Source organism: Ascaphus truei, unplaced genomic scaffold (assembly GCF_040206685.1).
Source record: "Ascaphus truei isolate aAscTru1 unplaced genomic scaffold, aAscTru1.hap1 HAP1_SCAFFOLD_1631, whole genome shotgun sequence".
Classification (NCBI taxonomy): Eukaryota; Metazoa; Chordata; class Amphibia; order Anura; family Ascaphidae; genus Ascaphus; species Ascaphus truei.
Window position 1 is genome coordinate 31,539 of NW_027454523.1, and position 26,144 is coordinate 57,682.

At 41.9% G+C, this 26,144-nt stretch overlaps 1 long non-coding RNA gene across 2 annotated transcripts in view; it reads left to right on the plus strand.

The window, feature by feature from the left end:
* The window catches only part of LOC142476637 (uncharacterized), a 41,714-nt gene extending 25,072 nt beyond the window's left edge, over positions 1–16,642 (plus strand). Inside the window, exons 2-6 of one of the 2 annotated variants that reach the window (XR_012791858.1) lie at positions 10,121–10,187; positions 12,999–13,150; positions 15,025–15,093; positions 15,954–16,033; positions 16,221–16,642. This is a non-coding gene — a long non-coding RNA (uncharacterized LOC142476637). Of the gene's footprint in view, positions 1–10,120; positions 10,188–12,998; positions 13,151–15,024; positions 15,094–15,953 lie in introns of both variants that reach the window. The other variant, XR_012791857.1, reaches the window with a different exon arrangement.
* Positions 16,643–26,144: the final 9,502 nt, after the last annotated feature.

Here is a 26,144-nt window from a genome sequence, read left to right on the forward strand (position 1 = left end):
CGGTGTCTGCTGGGGGCCCAGCCGGCCAGCGCTCCAAGTTGGGCAGACCTCTAGCCAGGCCCAGCTGCCGGTCGCAGCCGGGCCCCGGCTCTCTTATCAGCAGCTTGCAGGCTTCTCCCTCACTCTGCCCATGCCGAGCTTCCAATGTCAGTGCGTGCCGGGCCTCCCATGCCAGCGCGCGCCGGCAGCTAGGCCAAGCTTACTTCCGGCGTGTTAACGTCAGAGGCCGTCGCACGCCGCCAGCGTTGGAAGTTCGGCGGAGGACAGACAGAGGAAGAGGCCTGCAGTCAGCTGATGGAGAGCTGTGGAGCGGTGTTTCTGCAACGAGTGCTGGGAAGGAGGAAAGAAAAGGAGCCACCAGCGCAAAGTGTATGAAGTCTGGGTGAGCACTTTCCACATTTGATGCCTACGGCACCTTCCCATTTCTACACACTTCAATACCTGCACAGTTGGTAGCGCTTTCCATCCTAGCTACCATTCTGGATTTTCACCTCTCAAAGGCCACTCTTGCCCGAGTCTGTCCTATCAGACAGGGGCATTAACTTGTATCCACACCACCTGGACAATTTCTCTCTGGCAGAGACTTGTGCTATTTATTTTATATATTTTTGTGTATTTATTCATGCAATTTTATGCTCATTTCATATGTGGTTTTCAACATAAAGTGGCTGCTGGGCCTGATCCTAACTCATATAGCGCTTCCCTGTTTGTTTGTTGATGGAGAGCCGGGGGCCCAGCCGCGACCGGCAGCCGGCCCGGGTCAGATGTCGGGCCCAACTTGCAGCGCCGGTTAGCCGGGCCCCCAGCAGCCTCTGGGCCCGGACACCTGTACCCTCTGTTCCCCCCTGTATGCGACCGTGTATGTATGTAAGTGTAACATGATTAGTATTTTCTGCCTGTCTCTTCCCCCTGTTACGTAAGACCTTAGTAGTCTAGGCTGTGACAGGCCATTCTGTGGGCCTTTGACCCCCTTCATGCTCCTCTCTGACTGACATAAGTGTGGTGGTGGCTCATGGCCTATGTGTAGCCTATCAGGTGTAGCCAGGTCCCCTTTGGCTCCCCGTTTCACCATTGATAAGGCAGAGAGGCAGGAAGGCTCTCTAGAGGTCGTGCAGGCGCAGTTAAGCATAGCGGCGACCATTACAGCTTTGCACAGGCGCAGTAAGGATAGCGCACGCGGTTCCAATGTTAAAGAGGTCCTGAGTGGACTACAATTCCCAGCAGCCTCTGGGGATTGCCCTTTAACCCACATCACGTGCAGCCAGCAGCAAATAGGGTTTTGCAGTTTCTTCTGTGGAGGAAGGCTACAATGTTGCGAGGACCACGTTTGGCAGTTGGAGCTGGGAGCAGGAAGGGGGAGGAAGTGTGTAAGGAGCAAGGCTCTTACACTAGGCCAGGTTACCCCCAGGTCTGTCCCACTCCCCACTAGGTTAGTGGGTAAGTTCTTAGGGAAGGCCCCTTAGATAGGGACCCTGCCCTTAGGTGTGTGTAAGTCTAGTCAGTGGCACAGCTGCCGTGCTGTGTGCTGTGACTAGAATATACAGTGTGGCTTTGAAGTGCAGCCACAGCAGTTAGCTTTGGCTGTGTCAGTGAGAGGCCCCTCATAGGAAGAAGGGGGGTTGCTTTCTAGTTGTTCAGTGTGTGTTATATCACCAGTGCCAGTTGCACGTGGTGAGCTGCCAGAGTCTGGGATCAGACAGAAGCTACAGGGAGAGTTCTTCTGCATGCAGGAACTAGGGTAGAGGTATACCCCAGGGCCCAGTTAGTCCCCTATGACACCAGAGGAAGCTGTATGGTATAGGGTTGGCCTTAGGACAGGGACTCCACCATATTTAGAGAGCAAGAGGATTTCTGTCTGACAGTACCTGACTGTCAGTAAAGCATGTATCAGAGACTGTGTTCAAGGATCATTCCGGCTGGAGATTCTTTTCCCTGGGGAGTCAGCGTGTGCATCCATTCCTGCAGAGAGCAGCGCAGCACGCCGTGGGATCACTGTGTGGTGTTGCTGAGTTCCAAGGATTTTCCTGACCAGGACTGGTCAGGGAGGTAGTATACATTAAGTGCACCACCGGGCCCCAACACAGGGAAGCGCTATCCCTCACACTCACACTTTCTTTACTGTTGTGGACACTCAAGAGACTGAGGGGAATGTGATGATGGACGTGGGTGAGGGGATGGTATGCATTCAGAGTGATGCACTGTTATTCATATATTGTTTGATGTTATGCAAAGAGAGTGTTATTGAAGTTACAGCTCATGTAAATACTGTTTATTCACATGGTGTGTATTTACTGTATGTGGGTTCTGGTGAGGGCACACTCCAACCCCGTTGGGATCCCTCATCAGTGGAGGCGCTGCACCGAGTGTAAGTACATACCCCAGGTTCCCCGTGGCGGAAGCTCAGCTCTCCTGGTTGGCAAACAGGTACCGCACCACACTGATAAGTAGTCAGATACACCTACCCACATCAATCTCACTTAGGGTGGGGGTAAGAGGGCTACACAGGTATAGGTACAGACCTTGAGCCCTCCCCTTCGGGTTCCTCAGAGAGGCAGTGCCAAATTTAAGTAGTCTGTTCCCCTCCTTCTAAGGAGCTTTTCCCGGCTGGTAGAGAGGCAAGCCAGCCCTCATGGCTGGTTGGCCCTGTAAGATCTGATGCTCCAGACTCAGAGAGTAAGCACCATCCAGAGGCCTGGTATCCTCTGATGACCCTATGCACCGCTGTAAAGAAGATCTACATTGAATGCTGAATAAAGATCCCTTTTGCTTCATCATACTCCTGTTTGAGTGTCAGTCCCTGGGCAAGATGGAAGAACTATGCTTTAGTGGGGGACTGATCTCGGCATCCTGGAGCTCACTACAGCTGGAGGCGCTAAGTACCATGATCCGTGATCATGAAAAGCCTGTACTGGTCTCCTCAACATCGCAGATGACCCTGCTCTCCTGATCCTCACAGGTATGCTAGCACCACACCTTGTAGCAGAAGAACATCTCCCAGAGGAGGGAGGGGGGGGGGGGAGTGCTACATATGTATACTATATAGTTTTCATGATCTTGGAGCTATGACTGACAGACACACAGGCTCTTTTATTACCATACATATCTACACTAATACAGACACACTATGCACACAGGCAGATACACAAACATATGTATGCAATTGAAAAAAAAACTAATTAAAGTGTAGTTAAGATTTATAAGCAAACCCTTCAAAAGTCCGGAAATTTAGAAGTTTAGGGGAACCACAACCTTAACTCCCCCCATGTTTTACTGAGGTCATCATACATGACGTCGCAAATGACATCGACAATGACGTAACTGATTTGTATGTTTTTGCGCCTGATGGAAAAACCTAAAATATACTTTACTCAACAGCATTAGAAAAAAAATACACACCTTTTTTTTGCATTAAGAAACTAAAAAAAATTTTTTATCCGTTTATGCATCTCAGTATTTTTTCATTTCTTAGAATTCCAATGCAACGCCGGGTACTTTCCGCTAGTTATCGTTAATTAGAGACGCGCAAGAACACCTTGAAAAACACTCAAGGCAAAATAACATATGTTTTCGAAATATATACCTGAATCTGTTCCCCAAGATGATCGTGCAAAATACGTACGTACACAGGCTGCTGTCTACATTCGCCTGTAGATCAGTTAGTGCTAGACCGAGTGCTCAAAACCCTATGGCCAGGGTCTGCTACCTGCAGCTCACGAGTCTCCCAGGGAACCCGTGAGAGGGGGGGGGCAGGGGAAGGAGGGAGGGAGGGGGGAGAGAGAGGAGACTGTGTGTACACTGTATGTATATATCATGAATGTGTTTGTGGGGGTGTATCCATTATCATACTGCTGCGGCCGAGTTTATTCGAGCATTTGCCCGTTCTCGGCCGCAGCAGTTACCTGGCGCGTGCCGGAGGGTGCCGGGCGCGCAGCGGAGGAGAGGCCCGCCGATCGCGGCTTCCCCCTCTCCGGGTCCGCCGGGTCCCCTGGAACCCCCTGCCGCCGTCCCCCACATCGCGGGACACCAGGACTCCCTCGGGGAGCCCTGGACGCGCGTGCAGGAGGCGCAGGCACCCGATGACGCGTGACCGCGCATCGGTGACGCGCGGCACGCCGAGGGGATGCCACTTGCAAGCCGGGAAATCTCCCGGCTTGCGGAACTGGCCACACTTCAATAAAGTGTGTCGCCAGTGTACATGTGGGGTGTGACTCTCAAAATATTTTGGTAAAAAAATAGTGGCTCTTCCTTGAAAGGTCGCAGACCCGTGCCCTAGGGCCTAAGCGCTTGGACCCAGGCAATGGGACAGATGTGTTAATAATGCTGCATTATTTCAAGTCAAAAGAAGCAATCAACCGCTACAAGAAATAAATCACATATTGAATTTGACGGAGCATGCGTCCAACTGTTTAATGATGTAGAAAATTGCGGCTAATTGCTACGCGACTGAGAGAACATCAAATCAAATATAAATGGGGGTTTCCCCTGTAGGCTCCTGGTCTGGAAAGATGCTAAGAAAAACTAGCATTAAAATTGATTAAGGAAGGCGAGAGATCTCTTAAAGGACTGGAACTTGATATTTCAGCTGATCTAACCACACCTTCCAAAGCTTTTCTGCAGAGGCAACTCGGACTCACATGGATGAAAGCATCTGGCAGGAAAAGAAGCCGGGTGCCAGAGAAATCCCAAGCTCCAGAGAATGCACCTGCAAAAGAATCTTGAGGTTGAAAGTAAAAATCTGTTGGTCTCCCCTATCCTGAGATGGACTCTTTGTTGTTTGCATCCAGTTAATCTGTTGGTATTGTTTATCTATTGGCAGGAGGGTGTATCCTTGCTTTGGGTGTGGCAAGTCTTTAGGCCTTTATAACAAGTTCAATTCATAAAGTTCACTAAGTTTTATTATGCCCTGTTCCTTCATATTTAGAACTTTCCACACAGGTGCCTACGTCCTGGGAGGAGATTTCCTACCCAAGAGCTTTCTACCCTCCCTTCTGTCGTTATCTCCTCCCTTTTTTTATTCCTTCCCCAGTGTATGTTTCAGATCATAATGTAACGTTGAATGCACAAGAGTCACAGGCTAGAAATGGTATTAACAAATGTTTTGTCTGATATCGTGTGGCATTGAAGTTAGCTTTTTTTATCCAAAGGTCCAGAGGGAGCAAAACACAGGTCACCTAACACAGAAAGAAACAATGCAATAATGCAATAATGTATGGAGTAGCTGGATGATGGCTAGAGAGTTTTGGCTCATATAAATCGCCTACTCACAGTGTATTAGATTCAAAAAGGCACATCTCCCAAACTGTGGCAAAGTATCCTGTCTTGGATGGGTGTGTGATTACCTCAGGGTGAAGGGATACAAGGGAACACAATACAGATCTGTATGTAAAAAACTGCATGTTGAAAACAAGTACAATGTTCTCACATTGCAGATACATTTAACAAAAAAGATTGACATAGATTTGTTATACAACTATTAAAATAGACACACATAAGCATGAGTTACCATTGGGTGCCTCAAAGCTCCTTTTTATTACCAATATGTGCATTGCATTTAATAAAGCATGGGTGACCACGCGAAACGCGTAAGAGTGATCTTTTGCTGTTTTTAATGTGCCACCAATACATTTTTGCAGTGCTGGTTCACATATTTTCTTTCAGGGCAGCTGCACCGCCTCTCACGACTCCTTTGTATCCTGTCTGAGATTAGCCCAGGGTTCTCATTTTGTGGATTCGAACTCAGGGTAATGTAAGCAGGCCAGACCTGATGGGGCGGTCTTATAACTGCTCATCTCCGAAAGGAAACAAACCCGCAGAGCTAAGGTAGGGATATATGATCATCGACCAGAGCCAGGGGACAGAGTCCTGTTAGAGTAATCATAGTCAAGATGCTGGCAGAGGTCAAGGCAGGCGGCAGAGATGCAAGGTCGGGGTCCAGGCTGGGGTCGGCAAAAGAGAATCCACAGACAGGAGGACAGGTAATATGGCTAGAGCTGCAGACAACAGGAACCTGGCCCAGTCCGGGAAAACATGGAACAAAATACCATTCTCGGGCAGGGTTTGGGAGTAGATGGCTGCTATTTAAAGCCCTGGAATAGGTGCAGCCACTTACTAATTCCAGGAGCAGGTTTGCCAAGAATCTAGATGCCTGCAACGGCCACGTAAGGGCAAGTTCCAGTAAACCCTGGAGCGGAACCCTTACAGGTTTGTGCTAACTGGACTGTGTGAGAGACTCAGCTGAATGCCCCAAACGTACGTGTTGAGGCAGCCGCAGCTTGGCTTTCCAGGCAGCGTTCCTCCATGTGATGAGGGATTACTGGTCTCCTCTGCACCGGTGCTAGGATCATTTAACTGGGGGTCTCTATCTGATGAGACTAACCTCCAGGATTCAGCACGCAAAACAGCTCAGTCTGACGCTGCACACAGACTGTGGCTCTGCTGGACACACCACACCCCTACAATGGTTCCCCTTTTCTGACTATACAGGGTCCCTATAGAGAGAGAGAGAGACTGAATGCGGGGGGTGCGGGGTTTACAGAGGCCCCACGCGCTTCCCGAAGGCACTTAAATTAAGTGCCAGGGAAGCAGCGAAGGCCTCTGTAAACCTCACTTACTTTGGCTCCGGCGGCTTCCTAGACATGTCGTCATGGCAACGCAGCATCAAATGATGCAGCATGGTCATGTGATGTGACGCCGGAGCTGAGGTAAGGGGGGTGGTGGGGGTGGAGAGAGGGGAACTGTTGGCGGGGGCGCAGGGAAAAAAATTTGCGCTCCCCTGATTATATAACAAAAATAGAGATAGCAAAAAACGGTGCACAACTAAACAAAGCGAGGTGGACTCCAGTTAAAAAAATAAGTATTTATTTGCCAATGGTAAACACGGAGGTACAAGTGATCCTCCTTCTCATTTTGAGCTTCAAGGGCTTTATCAATTAGATTATCAGTTATCTTCTCATATTGTAGAGCTTTCCAGACTTTTAACTATCTTAGTGAGGACTGGTGTTGGATCCTTCCAGGTGGCCACAATGGTGCACCTGGTGGCAGCCATAATGTGTGTCCATTATATTACGTATTTTGTATTGGTGCCTTCAGGAGGGCTGACCAAGGATTCTGATTGTTATGTCCAAGATCCTATTTTTTAAACTGAACACTTCAGATCATAGAGTAGCTTTTAATGGACAGTCCACCATATGTGCAGCATCGTTCCCCTTTGACTGCAACCCCAGAAACATTTTGGAGTGGTTTGTTTAAACATTTTTTTCAGCCTATCAGGGGTCAAGTATCTGCAGTACATCATAGCTATTTTCTTTTGTGGCTAGTTTGATGGAGACGGATGCTACTGCTCTCCATATATCTTCCCAAACTGATGGTTTGCGGCCCTCGCCTAAATCGGTTTCACAATGCTTGATATAGCTCATGACAGAGTGGGATAAGGGATTGGTACAAATTAGTACTAAGGGCCTCATGCACTAAGCGTCGATAAGGCATTTTTCGACATTTTCCCGCCACATTTGCGTTTGCGATTCAGTAAGCGCCGAAAAGTGCTCAAAATTGGCATTTTTTCTTGCTGTTAAAAATTTATCGGCATGCGGCTGCCAATAAGCCACTTTTCGCCACTTTTTGTATTCGGCTGTATTCTAGTAGTCCCGATCAGCTTATCGTTGTTGATCGGCACTCAAAAATGGAGATTATCGGGAATTTGTCCCGCCAACTAAAGTTGGCAAGTTGGAGGGGAGAAGGATCGGCAAGGTTGCCGGGGCGGCACTTGGAGAAAAAAAAATAATCTCTATATCAATGGAGTCAATGGAGCGTGGACTTATAACTGTGTAGGAATGTTTACGTTATATTGGTCATAATTAAAATGTGCTTGGCATTACAGTGTCCATGTCATTCACTTCATCGTGTCCTCGCTTACGTTTAGTATTGCCACAACATTTTACTTGTGTATGTGATCATGTGTTGCGTGACACATTATTCTTCATGTTATAATGTCAATGGATAATCCAAGAGTAAACTCTTAAAGGAACAGTTCCCATCATATGCAACATTTTAATTAGGTGGAGATCAAAATATTATATGTTATGACAGATTTCACACATCTAACACATTCAGCGTACAGTCATGTTGCTATACAATACACAATGCTTTGATTTTGTGCCGCATTAACACTTTGACATGTATCTGTTTATTTTCATGTTTACCTGTACTTTGTGACCTCCCTCTTTTGATGACGTCCGCAATTGGACACACAATAACATTGCATGTTTACATAGTACACGATGCATTACAATCACATTTCCGAAAGGTATCCACACATCTACAGAAGTTACTCATCTGTAACACTATTTTAACATAATCTATAGGAAGTATCCTGATGGGATTAAAATATGGATATTCCCAGTACTATTACTTCATGTGAATAGGTGACAATAACATGGCCAATTAGACATGTTGCAACATAGTTTCTCATGGTTGTATCCTAATGAGATGACTGTGTCTAGCATTCAGAAGTGCAACCTGAATTACACATTCCAAAAATGATTGTTAACTAAACGGTTGACAATGCGTAACATTACATCATTCTCAAATATTATTATTGCCTGCTGAACATACACAAAAAATCCTTTTCTTTCATACTTGATATCAGTTTTCATTCAACTACTTGGATATGTTAATGTAACACCTTGCACTTCATCAACTCACCTGACATCATCACATAGGTATTTAAAGGAGGGCAATTACCTGCGCATTCACAGCTACAGACCACAAAATGATGCGTTTGCTTATGAGACGGAGGAAGATTATATTGGACGAGAGCATAGCTGAGGATCAGGATGTCACAGGCCAAGGAAGGGACAGGGACGCAGAGGGGAGAGGGCAAGGGAGAGGGCAACAAGATGAGAGGAGAAGAGAGAGGAGACAAGTAGTGCCTCGTCCTCGTGTCTACAGGGAGAGAATCCCTGTTAGATGGGATGAGTGAGGAGGAGATAGTAAGTCGCTATCGTTTGAGTTCAGCAACAATATTATCTCTTTATGAAGAGATACGGGGAGATTTAGATTTTATAACAGCCAGAGGTCGTGCAGTCCCTGGGCTTGTTAAAATGTTGTGCTCATTACATTATCTTGCTTCCGCGTCATTCCAGACAACTGTGGGCATAGTGGGCGGGGTCTCACAATCTACATTCTCGTGGGCCTTTACCTAGTTTGTATGTGCACTCAATAGACGCGCTAGGAATTATATTCATTTTCCTACTGAGCAGACAGAGTGGCTGGAATTGAGGACTGGCTTTTATAACATAGCCGGGATCCCATGTGTGATGGGTGCAATCGATTGCACCCATGTTGCCTTGATTCCGCCTAGTCAGAGTGAGCATGCTTACCGCAACCGTAAGCACTACCATTCCCTGAATGTACAGGTGGTATGCGATGCCATGATGAAGATTATGCATGTTGTAGCCAAATTCCCTGGTTCCAGTCACGATTCCTCTATCCTGAGGAACTCATCAGTCTTCCATGGTTTCGAAGAAGGCCATTTTGGACCTGGTTGGCTGCTGGGTGAGTACATATTTGGATGTTGTAACACAAACCTCATTTTTGTTTAGGAATGATTTTATTTTAGAATGTTATCACTAATGTTACCTTATGTGTGCTCCATTGATTATAGGTGACTCAGGATACAGAATTAGGCCGTGGCTGTTGACCCCGGTGCTAAACCCTCAAACTGAAGCAGAGGAGAGGTACAATGCTGCCCATATATCTACGCGATCCGTTATAGAGAGGACATTTGGCCTTCTCAAAACAAGATTTAGGTGTCTCGACAGAACTGGTGGGGCTCTTCAATATAAGCCACAAAAAGTGTCTGATATTATCATTGCCTGTTGCATTTTGCACAATGTGGCACTCAGAAATAATGTACACGCAGACATAGGTGAGGCTTTGGTAGAGGAGCATCCCACCAATGTACCAGCTGAAAATGAACAAACAGCCAGTGGTGCCGAGACACGCCAGAATGTCATAAATACTTTTTTTTCTTGTAAGTAAATACATATATGTTCCTAGTACTACTTTTATATATTAATTATGTTATATTAACACTACATTTTTTAACATAACCTTCTGTTAGGACACAGATGAATATGGGTTGCACATATTTCTCTTCTCTGCTGTGTGGACAAAGGCATGTGGCACCGGTATGTTATTCTTGCACAGGTTATATAATCCTTCGAATGTAAATTAGTTGTGTGTATGTGAATACAACAGGTGTAACAAATGAGTAATTTCTTATTATTGTGTTGTTGATTATGCAAACACAATACACATAGTATGGCCATAGTCATTCATTCTTGCAGTATGGTTACATACAATGTTATTGTTACACTGTAACATGCGCATCAATATGATGTGTACACCAGGCTGCTTTTCATATTTTATGTGACAAAATATACATGGTGTTTCATATGTAACACCAAATAGACACTTTGGTGTGTTGCTTACGTTAATGAAGATGTCATGTCAATGTTTGCAATTTATATATTGTTCCATTTTTTTATAGGTATATCTCCTCTATGAGTGATCATGGAATGTATATGAACTGACATCTGTCATAAGATGTGCCTACCTCTATATACGTATAATTATAGGATGTATAAACCCAACATAGTTGTCAACTTCAAATCTTACATACATCTCGTTTCTGTATCATGTACATGCGTTTAGCTACTATTGAGGTTTCATGTGCATTGTATTTGAAAATGATTAGTGACATGACATCACATTTAATGTATGTTCCCTTACAATTTCCATTAATCTAATATAGGGGTGGGTGGAGAGAAGGGGATAAATGCTGCTAGTTTTTGCCTTAGGGGTGGTGATTAATGACGGATGCACATGAGTGATCATAATACTCCATGCATAAATGCCTGTAATCACACCAATGCTTTGTACATCTTATATGTTGCAATGTATGTGATTAGTAATGGTATCAATTATTTGTAAAGATTAGTTTTACATTGTCACATGTGTATGTATAAGTCACACATGTGTGTTGATATGACCTACATGTAACAAGTGTCAAACTGTTAACACAAAGCAAAATATTTCACACATTTATTAGTAATTTTGCATAATTCATTTCACACAGTGACAATGTTGTTAATATAGTTGGAATGTCATTCACATCAGTTCATCATTATTATGATGATCATTTACAAGTATTCTCAACATATGAACGTCAATCACGTGCACATTTGCATACGCACACTTTTCAAGACAACTGTTTGTGTCTGTATCAATTTGTGTATGCTGCATGTATAACACCGTCAAATGATAACATCAGGTTTATTATGGTAGCTTATATCATCATACTCACTTTATGTGTTGAACGTTTAATAAACACAGTAAAATATAGTTAGTTTGGTAAATTAAATATACACAGAAACTTACATGTTTACATGATCTGTACCTAATATTCATAACATCATGCATTATAGTTGAGCACTACATCTTGGCATTAAAATTGTTTTCCACACTCCAAAACAATTTTAACAACATCCCCATGTAACATGAGAATTTTTACATGAAATGGCTACTTGGTTTTAAGTCTCCTTTACATAATTTCTACAGTCATACGTTCCATTATACAATATACTACACTAATGTGTTTGCAGAGTGGCAATGGTTGTTATATATTACACAGAGCATGGCATATAATGTTATTACAAAATAAAGAACACACATAAAATTTACAAACTGCACTGTTTAGCAACATCATTATGTTAATTAAGTGGTTATGAAATATAGGCATAACCGGATCACATTTTGTATTGTTTGTTAATATGCGCTGCAAGCATTATAAAAATTGTTGCATATGTAGTATATTAGTCGGTCGCTCCTCCTCACAATCATCTCATATAACGTTTGACTCTTCTGAAATCATACATTGATCCCATTGATTCTTCCCCGACATCTCTGAAATACAGCAAACAGATGATGGTCACAGATGGCACCTTTATATATGTTTAGCCGTGACAACGCGTTACACATCTCTATATGATTGTGTATATCCACGCGTTATTCACTTATATGTTAGAAGTGCAAGGTTACAAGTAAACATCATTATGTATCCTTTTGTTAATTGCGTAGCAGGCATAACTATGGATATGATCTTTCCGTTGGCAGTATACATAATAATGTGCGCGCACATCTTAATTTGTGCACGCACTTCCCGATTGGGTCGACTAAGTGTTAGCGCATGCGCTAAACAATGTGTACGTTGTGCGTTCAATACATGTTGTTACTAGCATTAAGCATATAATATTTCTTTCAAATCCAATGAACGCGAAACTACATTCGTTCTAAACACGTACTTCTATAATCTTTTTAAACGGACGTGTGTGGACGGAAACAACGGGCGATCACCCAATGAGCGAATACAATACGTGTGACGTCATGTTAAGGCAGCGTGAAGTGCCCGCAAACACTCCTCCCACTGAATTAACATTGGGCTACCGCACTGTGAACGCCCACAAACACAGACGCGCGCGCATGACACAGTGCAGTGACCGTAACAATAACAAACGGACACAGCCAATAGGCTTTGATGCGCGCACGTCGGTTGGGGGTAGGGCTTACACCTATAATCCTTTTTAAGGACGCCTTGGCACATGACAAGTGTCCCACGTCATATGTGGCCGACCCTCTTTTGTTAGATGTTGCATGAAAAAAAAAAAAAGGTGTGTGTTAAAGTTATAGTAACATGTTGCAATGATATGTTTTAAGAGATAGGAAACTAGGTATATTTATTCCGTTACCAATGTGTACTAATGTTTCTGGTTGTAGTATATTGTAATAGGAAACAATGTGTTTGTGAACGCTACATGTTATGCTGTCTGCAATGTTACGCTGTATCCACGCATTTAGCGTAAAAATGGTGAATAGAAAAAAATTTAACCTTTTAACGGTGAGTCAACGCATAACAATTATTATATTTACCATTCTTGTAGAAGTAACACTTCGTTAGGCTGCAACTGGTCGCTCCAGAAAGACAATGCATTTTCATCCATGGTTGAGGCAACCGTTGAATCCTGTAGGACACACATCTCCATGAGGCGCTCATAGGAATCGCCACTGCCTTCTTCAAACAATACGTCCGGAGGTACGTACAGTTCTTGGTTTTGCCATTCTAATGTGTTTTGACCAAAAAGGTTTGGAAAAACATCATTGTAGTTATGTTCATCTTGCATCTGTGCTTCAGGAATGGAGGGTGCAGATATTGCAGCAGGTATCGATTCAGACGGAACAGTAGTAGCGGATCCATTGCTATTGGTATTAGGAATAAATATGCTACTTATCAGAAGATATGGGCCATGTTCCATGGTAATTTTAAATTGTGGTGCAATCTGCCAAAATCCATACCTTTCATGTAGGTTATCCTGGACACGTTCAAAACATTCATTTGTTGATAAAGTGAATCGTACAGATGATTTAAAATTTCCAGCGCGGCACGGGTCTTGTTAATATGGATATTTACTTCTGATCAAGTCATAGATCTGCCCCACGCTGGCTTTGTGTTGTTCAGTTGATATGATGGCCTCTGCTATCATTATTTTATAAGATTTATGCGGATGGCTGTTCAATGTTGTATTCTCTGCCATTGCTGCGTCTCTGTGTGTGAAACTTGAGTTGTAGGTTTTTTCTTCTGAATGTGAAACTATTTAAATGTTATCTTTTGTGGGTTTTTTGTCAAGGTCAGACTTCAAGTTCCATGTTTCACTCCTTTTTTAAACCACCAATTTGAATGTGTAGAAATAATTGGCACACATTTTTTGGTTAAGATTGCCTTTTCACTGTGAAAGTTACATTGTTTTTAACGTAATCTACATTCTCAAAACAAGTTTAGGATTTTAATTAAAAAACAATGTGGGTGAGAAATTCTACAGTGTTGGCATTATGAAACAACTACCTACAGTGACATATAATGAGATATACACACAAACCTGCTAATGTTTTTCTCTGTCTTTTTTTCAACATTTCACTGTGTGTATCTTTCTGTCTGGTTAACTCCCTGTCTGTCTCACACAGTTTGACTATGTGTGTATATCTAGATATCTATATATAATTGGACACAGCTGACTCTAATAGGCCCTCAAACATACTTACCCTGTAATGTTTAAACCTTTAAATAAGTCTGACCAATATAACAATCCCTGTTTACATATAAGGCCTTAAATACCTTAACACACACACACACACACACACACACACACACACACACACACACACACACACACACACACACACACACACACACATTTCATTGTTGGTTTTTGAGACATATATATATCTATTTTAAAATATACATATGTATATGTGTTTATGATATATATATATATATATATATATATCATAAACACATATACATATGTATATTTTAAAATAGATATATATATGTCTCAAAAACCAACAATGAAATATGTGTGTGTGTGTGTGTGTGTGTTAAGGTATTTAAGGCCTTATATGTAAACAGGGATTGTTATATTGGTCAGACTTATTTAAAGGTTTAAACATTACAGGGTAAGTATGTTTGAGGGCCTATTAGAGTCAGCTGTGTCCAATTTTGAGTTAACATCAAACAAGGCCTTTTGTGAGTTTACAAGGCCTGTAGTGTTACAACCTATAATATATCTATTTAATCCAGTTCTACACTGAACATATTGATGGCAGTAAGTAGGCCTTGTATGAAACCTATTTAAATGGTGATCAAGGTGAGTGAATTATGTGCTTCATAATAATAGGCCCATATTGTTAAAGGGTCAGATCATGTATATTTCACTAACATAAGGCCTGTTTTCTTTCAATACTGTGTTTTCACAAGTAAGCATCATATATATCTTTTGATAAAAAACCTCTAGACAAATTTACATGTTTAAAACATTAATATATATATATATATATATATATATATTAGTTATACACTGTGTGTGTACATATATCCATAGATACTACATATATATTACTACACATTCACAGATATGTTATTGAAACCAGTACTCATACATGATGAAAGGCCAACATTAAGAAGCTTCAAGGAAGGTGACGGTAAGTAATATTTGACAGTTCATCCTGCACAAAACTGAAATGTAGAATGTTAGCAGTTAAATATATATTTATTTTAACTTGCATGTGACTACTATTAACATGCTTACCTAAATTACCTACCAAACACACCCAAATACAATCTTTTGCAGCTAAGTGAATGTCAGCTTCTCAAAACATTGCAAGTGTGTAATGTTGGACCATTACTGAACAGATGATTAATACATAAATATTAATTACATTATGCATTCATTCGGACTGTGAACATTTCCAAACCTTCACGTGTACAAGGACATACTTGAATGTTTGGAAACAACAGGTCTTGATCATACATACAATATTCATTAGATAATCTCAAGTCAACAACACAAGGCCAAATACAGATTTACTTAATTAGAACATTTATTCTTTTTTTTCCTTTTGAGACCGAGTCACAGGCCTGCTTGTTGTCGGTTGGGTTTTTTTTCCCTGTTTGGCTACAACTTTAAGCAAAACAGAGCCAGTTTGACTGGTCTGTGGCACTTCACGGGCAGGGCTTGTGGCCTGTGACACTTCACGGGCAGGGCTTGTGGCCTGTGACACTTCACGGGCAGGGCTTGTGGCCTGTGACACTTCACGGGCAGGGCTTGTGGCCTGTGACACTTCACGGGCAGGGCTTGTGGCCTGTGACACTTCACGGGCAGGGCTTGTGGCCTGTGACACTTCACGGGCAGGGCTTGTGGGCAGTGGCACTTGTGAACAAGTTGGTACACAGTGCACAACTGATGCTTGCTCCGTTTCATGTTTGTGTTTTTAAGTTTGTTTCCAAAAACTGATCAGTAGTAACTGCTTGTGCATTTTTCTTTTTGGTGCCTCCTTTGTAGGTGTCAGCTCCAGATTTTCTACAGATGGCAGCGGTTGGATGTTGAGAGGAACATGCACAGAACTTTCAGCTACTGTACCGGTAACATCCCGACCTGGGGAATGAAGATCAGATGCATGGGGTGAAAAAGTAGCAGCATCTAAAGATCCTTCCTCTGATGGGTTAAAGTTGAAATGATGTGCTGTTGTAGTCATTCTCAAGTGATTAGCTTGGGTTAGCTGAACAACTACTGCTTCTAATGTCGTGTTTAATTTTTGTATCTGTTTAGGAACTTCAATGAAGACTCTGTGGAGATGTGACAATTGTGATATCGTTTCTTCCTGCAGTGATATCATCCTTTCGTGCGCTGACATCAGATCTGAATGGCGACGTTTTTCTGCTTCAACAATTTTTTCTTCAGAAGCTGCTATTGCTGCGTATGTGTTACTTGCTGGAGGAATGGCCTGTGTTACTCTTTGAATTGGAAGCTCTTCATGGTCACTTGATTGCATTTCTGTGTCTTTGGCATCATCATGTTCTAAAAATAAATGAACACATGATGAAATGGCATGCTAATGTCTGCTGTTTTACTATGTAATTATACACTGTGATAACAACTAACACCTAACATGTTTCCATACGTTTTATGACGTCACATTAAAATGTACCTTGACTTAAGAATTATGTTTCGACTCAGTGTGAAATAAGAATGAATGAAAGGTTGTTCAAACCTCACAACTCCTACACTGGCGACACACTTTATTCGAGCTTGGCTAGTCCCACGAATTCGGGTATACCCGGGTGTATTGAGGTTTGTGACTGTTTTCTGCCCGAGTGCATTGAGGTATTTTCCAAGCAGGGATTGAAGCATTTTATTTCTGCTGGCTGCAATACTGCACAGTATATATATATATACTGCATTACAATTCATGAATTTATGCCATCTGGTAGACACGCGAAGCATTGCAGCCTATTAAATCCTAATCATTATCATTTAACAGATCAGCCGCCCGTCAGCCAGGCATGAACCCAGGCTGGGAAGGCAAATGCAACGGGGCTTGTCAGAGGTGAGGAGCGGCGCATTCCAGGTATCTGCCAGGTACATACCGGGTATTTGCTCGAATAAAGTGTGTCGGTGCAGTACATGATACTTTACATCACAAACACAATACATGTTTTCTTAAAACACTTAATTTTCAATGACACTAAGTGATCCAATTTAAATAACATGTCAAAAACAATTAATTAACATGACAACATAACATATATAAATGAACATATTATATGTCCTACACCTCATACACTCATCTTCCAGGTGCGATGAGCTGCATGACCCCGGTGAAGACACTTGTTCAGTCTCAGGTGACACATGTCCTCCAGGAGCAACTATATAGAACAATAACATCAGTTGTTAAGGGACATGTGTACATAATGAACATTGAGTTAGTGTATCTTGAGTGTTTATGGCTAACTAACAGCATCACTTCATGAACTGAAAATATGTGTGTGGCAAACTGAACATTATTCGTTTTAATAACAATGTACATGCCAGTGTACTTTGGACTTTTTACTTCACTAACATACAATGTTTATGCAGTAATGCGTTAGCAAAATATTATTAATATTGGACATACCCTGCATATGTTGTGCAGTAATATCACAATAATAATGTACATCACTATCATGAGATCAACGTTGACAATGCTTATCATGAAGTAGGTAATATTGGAAAAGTTATTGTTTTTGTTACAGGATATGTGTGCTACATTAATAGAAGCTGTTGTAGGCCTGAATGTGGCTGCCACTCAACAACACAACACATGCAGTGTGTCGCTCACAGATGCTACTGGTGTCATAATGTGGTGTTGATATAAGTTGAACAATAGATCTGAGTGAACGAATGTGTAACGTACGGTTTGATACATAATGGTTTGGTGGGTGAATTTGTACATAGAGTTACCATTTCAAATGAGTGTGATTAACTTCTGTTTAGCTTGTCAGGTTTTAAGAACTGTAGTCCCTCCCCCAAAAACTAAAATCACCCTGACCTTTCAATTAATTCAAGCAGCAGAAAATGGTGTCAACAAAGTTGACCGTAACATGACCCTGTTATTTGGCTGTGTGCACAACCCCACCCCCTGAGTTCACGTGTATGCTGTGATGACATTAATTGCAGCTGCTTGAACTCAATGGTAGATGAGCTAAATAGTAGTCTGAAGTGTGCTACCTATGAACACAATTACATAACATATGCAACGTGTGGCTCATTATGCTCTCTGTATATGAGATGAAGCGAAAAAGGACCTTTTCCTAAACAAAAGCAAATGTGTTAGTGCAAGTGATGTTTGTTGGCCGTTGCATGCAATATCTTTGATGCATGATTTGAAGAGGCAGTAATGTCGTGTTTGTAGGTGTTAAATAAATTCAATATAAATTACTATTATATATATGTATGTACTGCAACAGTACATATTAATGTTTGCTCATTTGCATGTCTTAGACATGTGTGCAACCCTGTTGTTCCCCATATTCGGCCAGCATAAATTGCTTCCACTGCAGCAAAGGATTGTGGGAGATGACATTCAAATGAGCACGCAGTGCCACGTTATATATTATTTAGTGATTGTAGTAGGACAACGAAATATAAATATATATTGATAGATATATATATAGAGAGAGAGACATATATACATATATAGATGTAGGTATGCTTCTATTGGGAAGAAAGTATAAATAGCAGCGGAAATATAGAAAATAACTGTAACCTACAACACGCCTAGTACAGTAACATTTCTCACCTGGTGAAAATTCTGACGAATAAATTCCGATATCTCTGTCACCGGCCAAACCCTCAACGACGACGGGAAGTAATTTTTCCCGAAGCTGCTCCTCCAATGGAGTTAAGATGAGACGTTGTGCTAGCGGGCCACCTCCAGTGCCAGAAGCATGCAAGCGTTGTTGTTGTATTTTTCTTTTTCATTTTGCCCTAATATCGTCAAATCTCTTGCGACAATTATTCCGGTCCCTGACACGATTCCCACACGCATTCACACCAAGTAGTATTTGTTTCCACTTTTCTGTTTTGGATGCTGAACTTGTCCGCGCTTGAAATACATAAAAAATATATGACGTTAATTCTTACTAATACAACGAACCATTTCCTACAATGCTAGCTGTTCCAAGAGATACCAAACATGCTTGTTTAGGTGTAATATGTGTAGCCCATGAGCATTCACTTGTAAACATAGACATGTAATGAAGCTTGCATTAATATTGTATGAAGTTTGCACAAATTGAACAACTGAGTGTTCTTGTCGTTGTAAAGCATGATTAAAATATGTGTTTACAACAAAAGTTAAATTGATAGATATTATGAACCCATATTTGCATATTATGACACCTCACATGACCTACGATAACATGTATTTGAATAATGAATGCAAAGGTAGACTTACATACTAAATGGCCATAGCTGAAAAAAAGAGAAAAAGATCCTCCTTGAATGCACTCGGATTGGCCAGTGATTGATGATAATGAGTGTATTTAAAAACCTTTTAATCACAAGAGAAGGTTTAAAATAGGATTGTATAGAGGGGCATGGTATATATAATCCAGGGCCAGCCCCTAGTAGGCAAACCAAACAAAATCGTCCTCACTTGAGAGGAGATATAAGTATGACAACACCTTAATGTGGAACTGTGTCGCTCAGACAATCCCCATTACTATAATACCAGAATCGACGGCCCATAAGCCGTATGGAAATCCTTTTATCAATAATTCAATGAACCTAAAATGGTATAGGTCATTGAAGCTAAGTCTGGAAGGGTGATTATCTTACACCGAATGGACAGATGGTATATATCTGGATGATGTCCCTAGTCCACTTAAGCGGTGTGTACAACAAATAAACAAAACATGGTGAAAACAATAACAACGCAACAAAGATGATCATCATAAAAATGGAAACTCAACCACCATATGCATGTAGTAGTGGGATGCGTAGCTGAATAGTGTGTAGGCTCTGTAAAGGGCAAGCACAAAGTGTGCTATCGGAAACGCCCTGAGGCACGGTTCGAAGACCGTATCCAGTTATAGCCTCATGTATGTAATGGTGGGATGCGTAGCTGAATAGTGTGTGAGCTCTGCAGAGGGCAAGCACAAAGTGTGCTAACGGAGAACGCCCTGAGGCACGGTTCAAAAGACCGTATCCAGTTATAGCCTCTGTGTACTGGTGGTGTTTAATGCAGAGATCAAAATCACAGGTAGCCTCTCTAGAGTCCGGTAATAAACGCTGATCAGACCTAATAATTATAAGTTACTGATAGGTACAAGGGGTAAGGAACAGCCTGACTCATAAGTCATATTGAGTCTCCCTCTAAGCAAGTAAATATAGATTGCTAGGGCTGATCATGGTCTGTGACCAGTTCCCCTGATTACACCTCCCTCCCTTATGTGCATATAGTATGCTGGTGACCTGAATGGTAGCTATGGTAGAAATGGGAACATAGCAAACATAATGATGCACAGTATAATATCAGGACATAAAAGTATCTTAGGTCCTAATAGGGGTGCTACTTAGCTCATGGGTGCATATAGAAGCCATTACACCATCGTAGGTAGAAGGGAACGGCTACACCTCGAGACCGGAACACCCCTCCCATGGTATCCTGTAGCCGTTCCCTTCTACCTACGATGGTGTAATGGCTTCTATATGCACCCATGAGCTAAGTAGCACCCCTATTAGGACCTAAGATACTTTTATGTCCTGATATTATACTGTGCATCATTATGTTTGCTATGTTCCCATTTCTACCATAGCTACCATTCAGGTCACCAGCATACTATATGCACATAAGGGAGGGAGGTGTAATCAGGGGAACTGGTCACAGACCATGATCAGCCCTAGCAATCTATATTTACTTGCTTAGAGGGAGACTCAATATGACTTATGAGTCAGGCTGTTCCTTACCCCTTGTACCTATCAGTAACTTATAATTATTAGGTCTGATCAGCGTTTATTACCGGACTCTAGAGAGGCTACCTGTGATTTTGATCTCTGCATTAAACACCACCAGTACACAGAGGTTATAACTGGATACGGTCTTTTGAACCGTGCCTCAGGGCGTTCTCCGTTAGCACACTTTGTGCTTGCCCTCTGCAGAGCTCACACACTATTCAGCTACGCATCCCACCATTACATACATGAGGCTATAACTGGATACGGTCTTCGAACCGTGCCTCAGGGCGTTTCCGATAGCACACTTTGTGCTTGCCCTTTACAGAGCCTACACACTATTCAGCTACGCATCCCACTACTACATGCATATGGTGGTTGAGTTTCCATTTTTATGATGATCATCTTTGTTGCGTTGTTATTGTTTTCACCATGTTTTGTTTATTTGTTGTACACACCGCTTAAGTGGACTAGGGACATCATCCAGATATATACCATCTGTCCATTCGGTGTAAGATAATCACCCTTCCAGACTTAGCTTCAATGACCTATACCATTTTAGGTTCATTGAATTATTGATAAAAGGATTTCCATACGGCTTATGGGCCGTCGATTCTGGTATTATAGTAATGGGGATTGTCTGAGCGACACAGTTCCACATTAAGGTGTTGTCATACTTATATCTCCTCTCAAGTGAGGACGATTTTGTTTGGTTTGCCTACTAGGGGCTGGCCCTGGATTATATATACCATGCCCCTCTATACAATCCTATTTTAAACCTTCTCTTGTGATTAAAAGGTTTTTAAATACACTCATTATCATCAATCACTGGCCAATCCGAGTGCATTCAAGGAGGATCTTTTTCTCTTTTTTTCAGCTATATATATTTTTCCTCTTTTGCACCGGCATTTTGCCTGACATACTACTTATCACTCACTTACCTGCTGATGCGGGAGCATCCCCTACCCCTCCCTTTTTTTCCCCCTTCCCATCCTTGGATTATCTATACTAAATGGCCAAACAGACTGTCATAGTGCTCCAGAATCCCAGTGACAAGAGCTGTGTTTTCGTTGTCATTGAAGCGAGGATTACGTGGCTGCTCCACACGTTTCTTCCGAGCACATTTAGGCTCAGAGCTTGGCTGGTGCTGACTGGACTCTCCTTACAGTGGAAGAGACTCCAAAAGCTGCCCACCAGCAAGCACGCCACCACCAGACACCCCATCAGCAACTGAGCCACCAGCAGCACTCACACTCACATCAACAGCACTCGCACTCCCAGCAACAGCACTCGCACTCCCAGCAACAGCACTCGAACTCCCAGCAACAGCACTCCCACTCCCAGCAACAGCACTTGCACTCCCAGCAACATCACTCCCCTGAACCGTACGTTCACTCCGATGCGTACTAGCACATCTAGCAGTACCACTCACACCAGCATCACTCTTCCCACGCTTTGCGGCCATACCTCTAGCACTCACAAAGAACAGAAAACAAATGTAAAGCCAATCACACTAAACACTTACACATACAAAACAAGACAAAGATGTAAACAAAACAACAAAGGACAAACCTCTCACAATACACAACAACTCTCTCAGTCAATATGCAAATATTAAATCGCCCAGCTCTGTGCGTCTCTCTCTCTCTCTCTCTCTCTCTCTCTCTCACTCCCAACAACACAGAGAATGATTAACAGTACACGTTGCCTTTAAATATGCCGCGCTATCCAATACATGCTTGCTTCGCCTGATTCAGCAAGAAGTTTGATTGACGAACCTAACAGCACCCCGCCATGCACACCGATACACCTGTGTGTGATCGGCAAATCATCGTGAGAGTGGGCGGAAATGTTTTCGACTTGATTTTGAAGGGATTCGGCACTTACTGCATACGGAGAGGGAAAATCGCCAACATCATGCCAAATCGGTTAGCTTGGCCATTGCACTTTTTCGGCGCTTACTGCATAGAGCCCTTAGTCTGCAGTAAACACCATTACAAACAAAAATTTGCATAATGTTTTTTTTTATTTTTCTGTAGATTTCTGAGACCGAGTAACAGGCCTGCTTGATGGCTGCTGTGTTTTCTTTCTCCCTCTGCCAATTAGTCTGCCCTTACCAATAACACTTGTTGTAGCCTGTTGCACATCAATGCCTGTAAGTGTGGCCTGTGTCACTTCAGGGCCACTGTGTGTGGCCTGTGTCACTTCTGGGGCAATGTGTGTGGCTTGTTGAAGGTGTGTGCCCTGTGTCACTTCTGTGGCAATGGGTGTGGGTTGTGGAAGTTGTGTGGCTTGTGGCACTTCTGGGGCAATGGGTGTGGGTTGTGGAAGATGTGAAGCACTTGAGAAACATTGCATGATTGATGGTGTCCCAATTTCCAATTTTTGTTTCTTACTCTTTTTCCAATAGCTGGTTAATACCATTTGTTGGCCTAACTTTCTTTTGTGTGTCTCATGTGTAGGTGTTTTCTCTATTTGTTGATCAGATGTAAGCGGTTGAAGGTTGTCATGGATACGGAGTGAAGTTGCAGCTATTGTACCGTTATCATCATGAACTGGGGAATGAACAACTGATGACTGTGACGAGAAAGTGGCACCATGTAACGATCAATCCTGTGATGGGTAAAAGTGGAATTGTTCTCTTGCTGTACTGCGCATCATATTGGCTTGACTTACATTGAGAACTAATGCTTCTAATGTCCTGTTTAAATTTTTGATTTCTTTTGGAACTTGTAGGATGATTTGTTTAATTTGTGTCATTTCTGATATTGACCTTTCCTGCATCCTTTCATTCAGTGTCAACATCCTTTCATTCTGTGACATCATCATTTCATTCTGTGTAATCCTCCTTTCATGCATTGTCATCAATTCAGAATGGCGACGATTGTCTTCACCCAAGATTCTTTCTTCTGAAGCTGCAATAGCTGTGTACGTGTCACGAGCAGGAGGACGTGGTTGCGGTGTTAATGCAGGAGTGTGCAAATCTTCATGTTCACTTGTTTGCATTTGTGCTTGGCAGCCAACATCTTTTTCTAAAATAAAATAAACACATGATGAACTTGCATGGATCTTTCAATTTGTTATCATTTTTTTTATTTTGGAACCATAGTGTCACACATATCAGACCATTATTTGTTGTTTGTGTCTAATTAAAAGATGATGATTTAATTAAAAAATATGTGTCGACTCAGTGTGAAAGAAGAATGAATGAAAGGATGTTGTAACATCCACAATCATAGCAGAATACTAACAAAACACACAATACATGTGGACAGTCTACATTACATGTTCTGTGACAATACATGATGTAAAGTTAATTTAAAATGTATGTATTTAGCATGTCTATTGTAATACCAAACATTTACAAAATATATGGCCTTCACATCATACACTCGCCTTCCATTCTTGATGATGACATTGCTGATGAGCTTGATGACCCAGGTGATGAGACAGTTTCCTTGCCAGGTGACACAACAGCAACTATATACAATATTAAATTAAGATGTTCACTGTATTTTGATCATAATATACATGAATTTTGCATGCACAAACACAGTATTTCGAAGTTATACATAACTGTGGCAAACAATTAGTGCGTGTGTGCTTTGTGATTATGCATGTTAACACAATGTTTGTAACATATATTAAATATACTGTATTATTTAAAAAAAAAGGGCTAATATGTTGAATTGTTTGTAAAGAGGAAGGATGCAGTGTGTGTTATTTGAAAGTAATTTACAAATAATCACTTCATGCAGGTGAAGTTGAATATGTCTACTCATAATTATGTCATCCATGATAGGTGAGCCAATACATGTTGACAAACCAAAAAATATACATACATACATACATAGAGAGAGAGAGAGATACAGATATATTTTTGTAGGTATGCTTATATTGTGAAGAAACTATAAGTTTAAGCGCAAATATAGATAAGACTTGTAACATACTAAACGCGTAGTACAGTAACATTTGTCACCTTCAGGAAATTGAGTCGAATAAATTCCGATATCTCTGTCCCCTGCCAATCCCTTCACGACGACAGGAAGAATTTTTTGACGCAACTGCTCCTCCAATGGTGTTAACATTAGAGCTTGTGCTGGCGGCCCACCTCCAGTGCCAGAAGCATGCATCCGTTGTGCTTGTATTTTCTTCTTTAAGTTTGCCCTGATATCATCGAATCTCTTCCTACAATTCGTCCGGGTCCTGACATGATTCCCACACGCAGACACAGCCACTGTTATGTTGTCCCACTTTTCTTTTTTGGATGCTGAACTTGTACGGCCTTGAAATACATATAAAAAATATGAAAAAAATACAATATAAAAAATAGATACGTTTGCTAAACTGCTACATGGTCCAAAAAAACCCAAACCTGCTGCTTTACGTATAATATGCGTAGCACGTGAGCATTTACGATGACACATATAAATCTAAGCAAGGTTTTTAGAACATTGTATGAACGTAGTGGACGTTTTGATAATGATTGTTAGTGAAATTATAACGCTTGAAGGATTATGTGTGCAGCAATGAAGTTTTATTGATACATATTATATAATAATATAATTAAGTGAAAAGATTTCAGAAGAGATAGGATAACATGTCTTTGACCAATGAATGCAAAGATAAACTTACCTAGTAAATGCCCATACAGACAATCATAGTGCTCCAAAATCCCATTGACCAGAACTGTGTTTTCCTGATCATTGAAACGAGGATTACGTGGCCGCTCCACACGTTTCTTCCGACCACGTCCAGCAGCAGAGCTTGGCTGCTGCTGACTGGACTCTCCTTCCAATGGAAGAGACTCCAAAAAAGGACCACCACCAGACACCCTAGCAGCACCATCAACAGAGCCACTAGCAGCACTCTCACTCTCAGCAACATCACTCGCCTGATTCCTCCGTTCACTCTGACGCGTACTCACACGACGACCAGTACCACTCTTCCCACGCCTATCGGCCATACCTCTAGCACTCACAAAGAACAGAAAAGAAAGTTTAAGACAATCGCACAGAACAAATACAAAGTGATAACAAGACAAAGATGTTAAGAAAACAACACAGGACAAAGCACTCACAATACACAACAACTCTGTCAGTCAATCAGAAATATGTAAATCGCCCAGCTCTGTGTGTGTCTCTCTCTCCCAACAACAACACAGAGAATGAATAACAATACACGCTTCCTTTAAATGGGCCGCGCAATCAAAAACACGCTTGCTTCGCCAGATTCAGCAAGAAGTTTAATTTGAGAAGC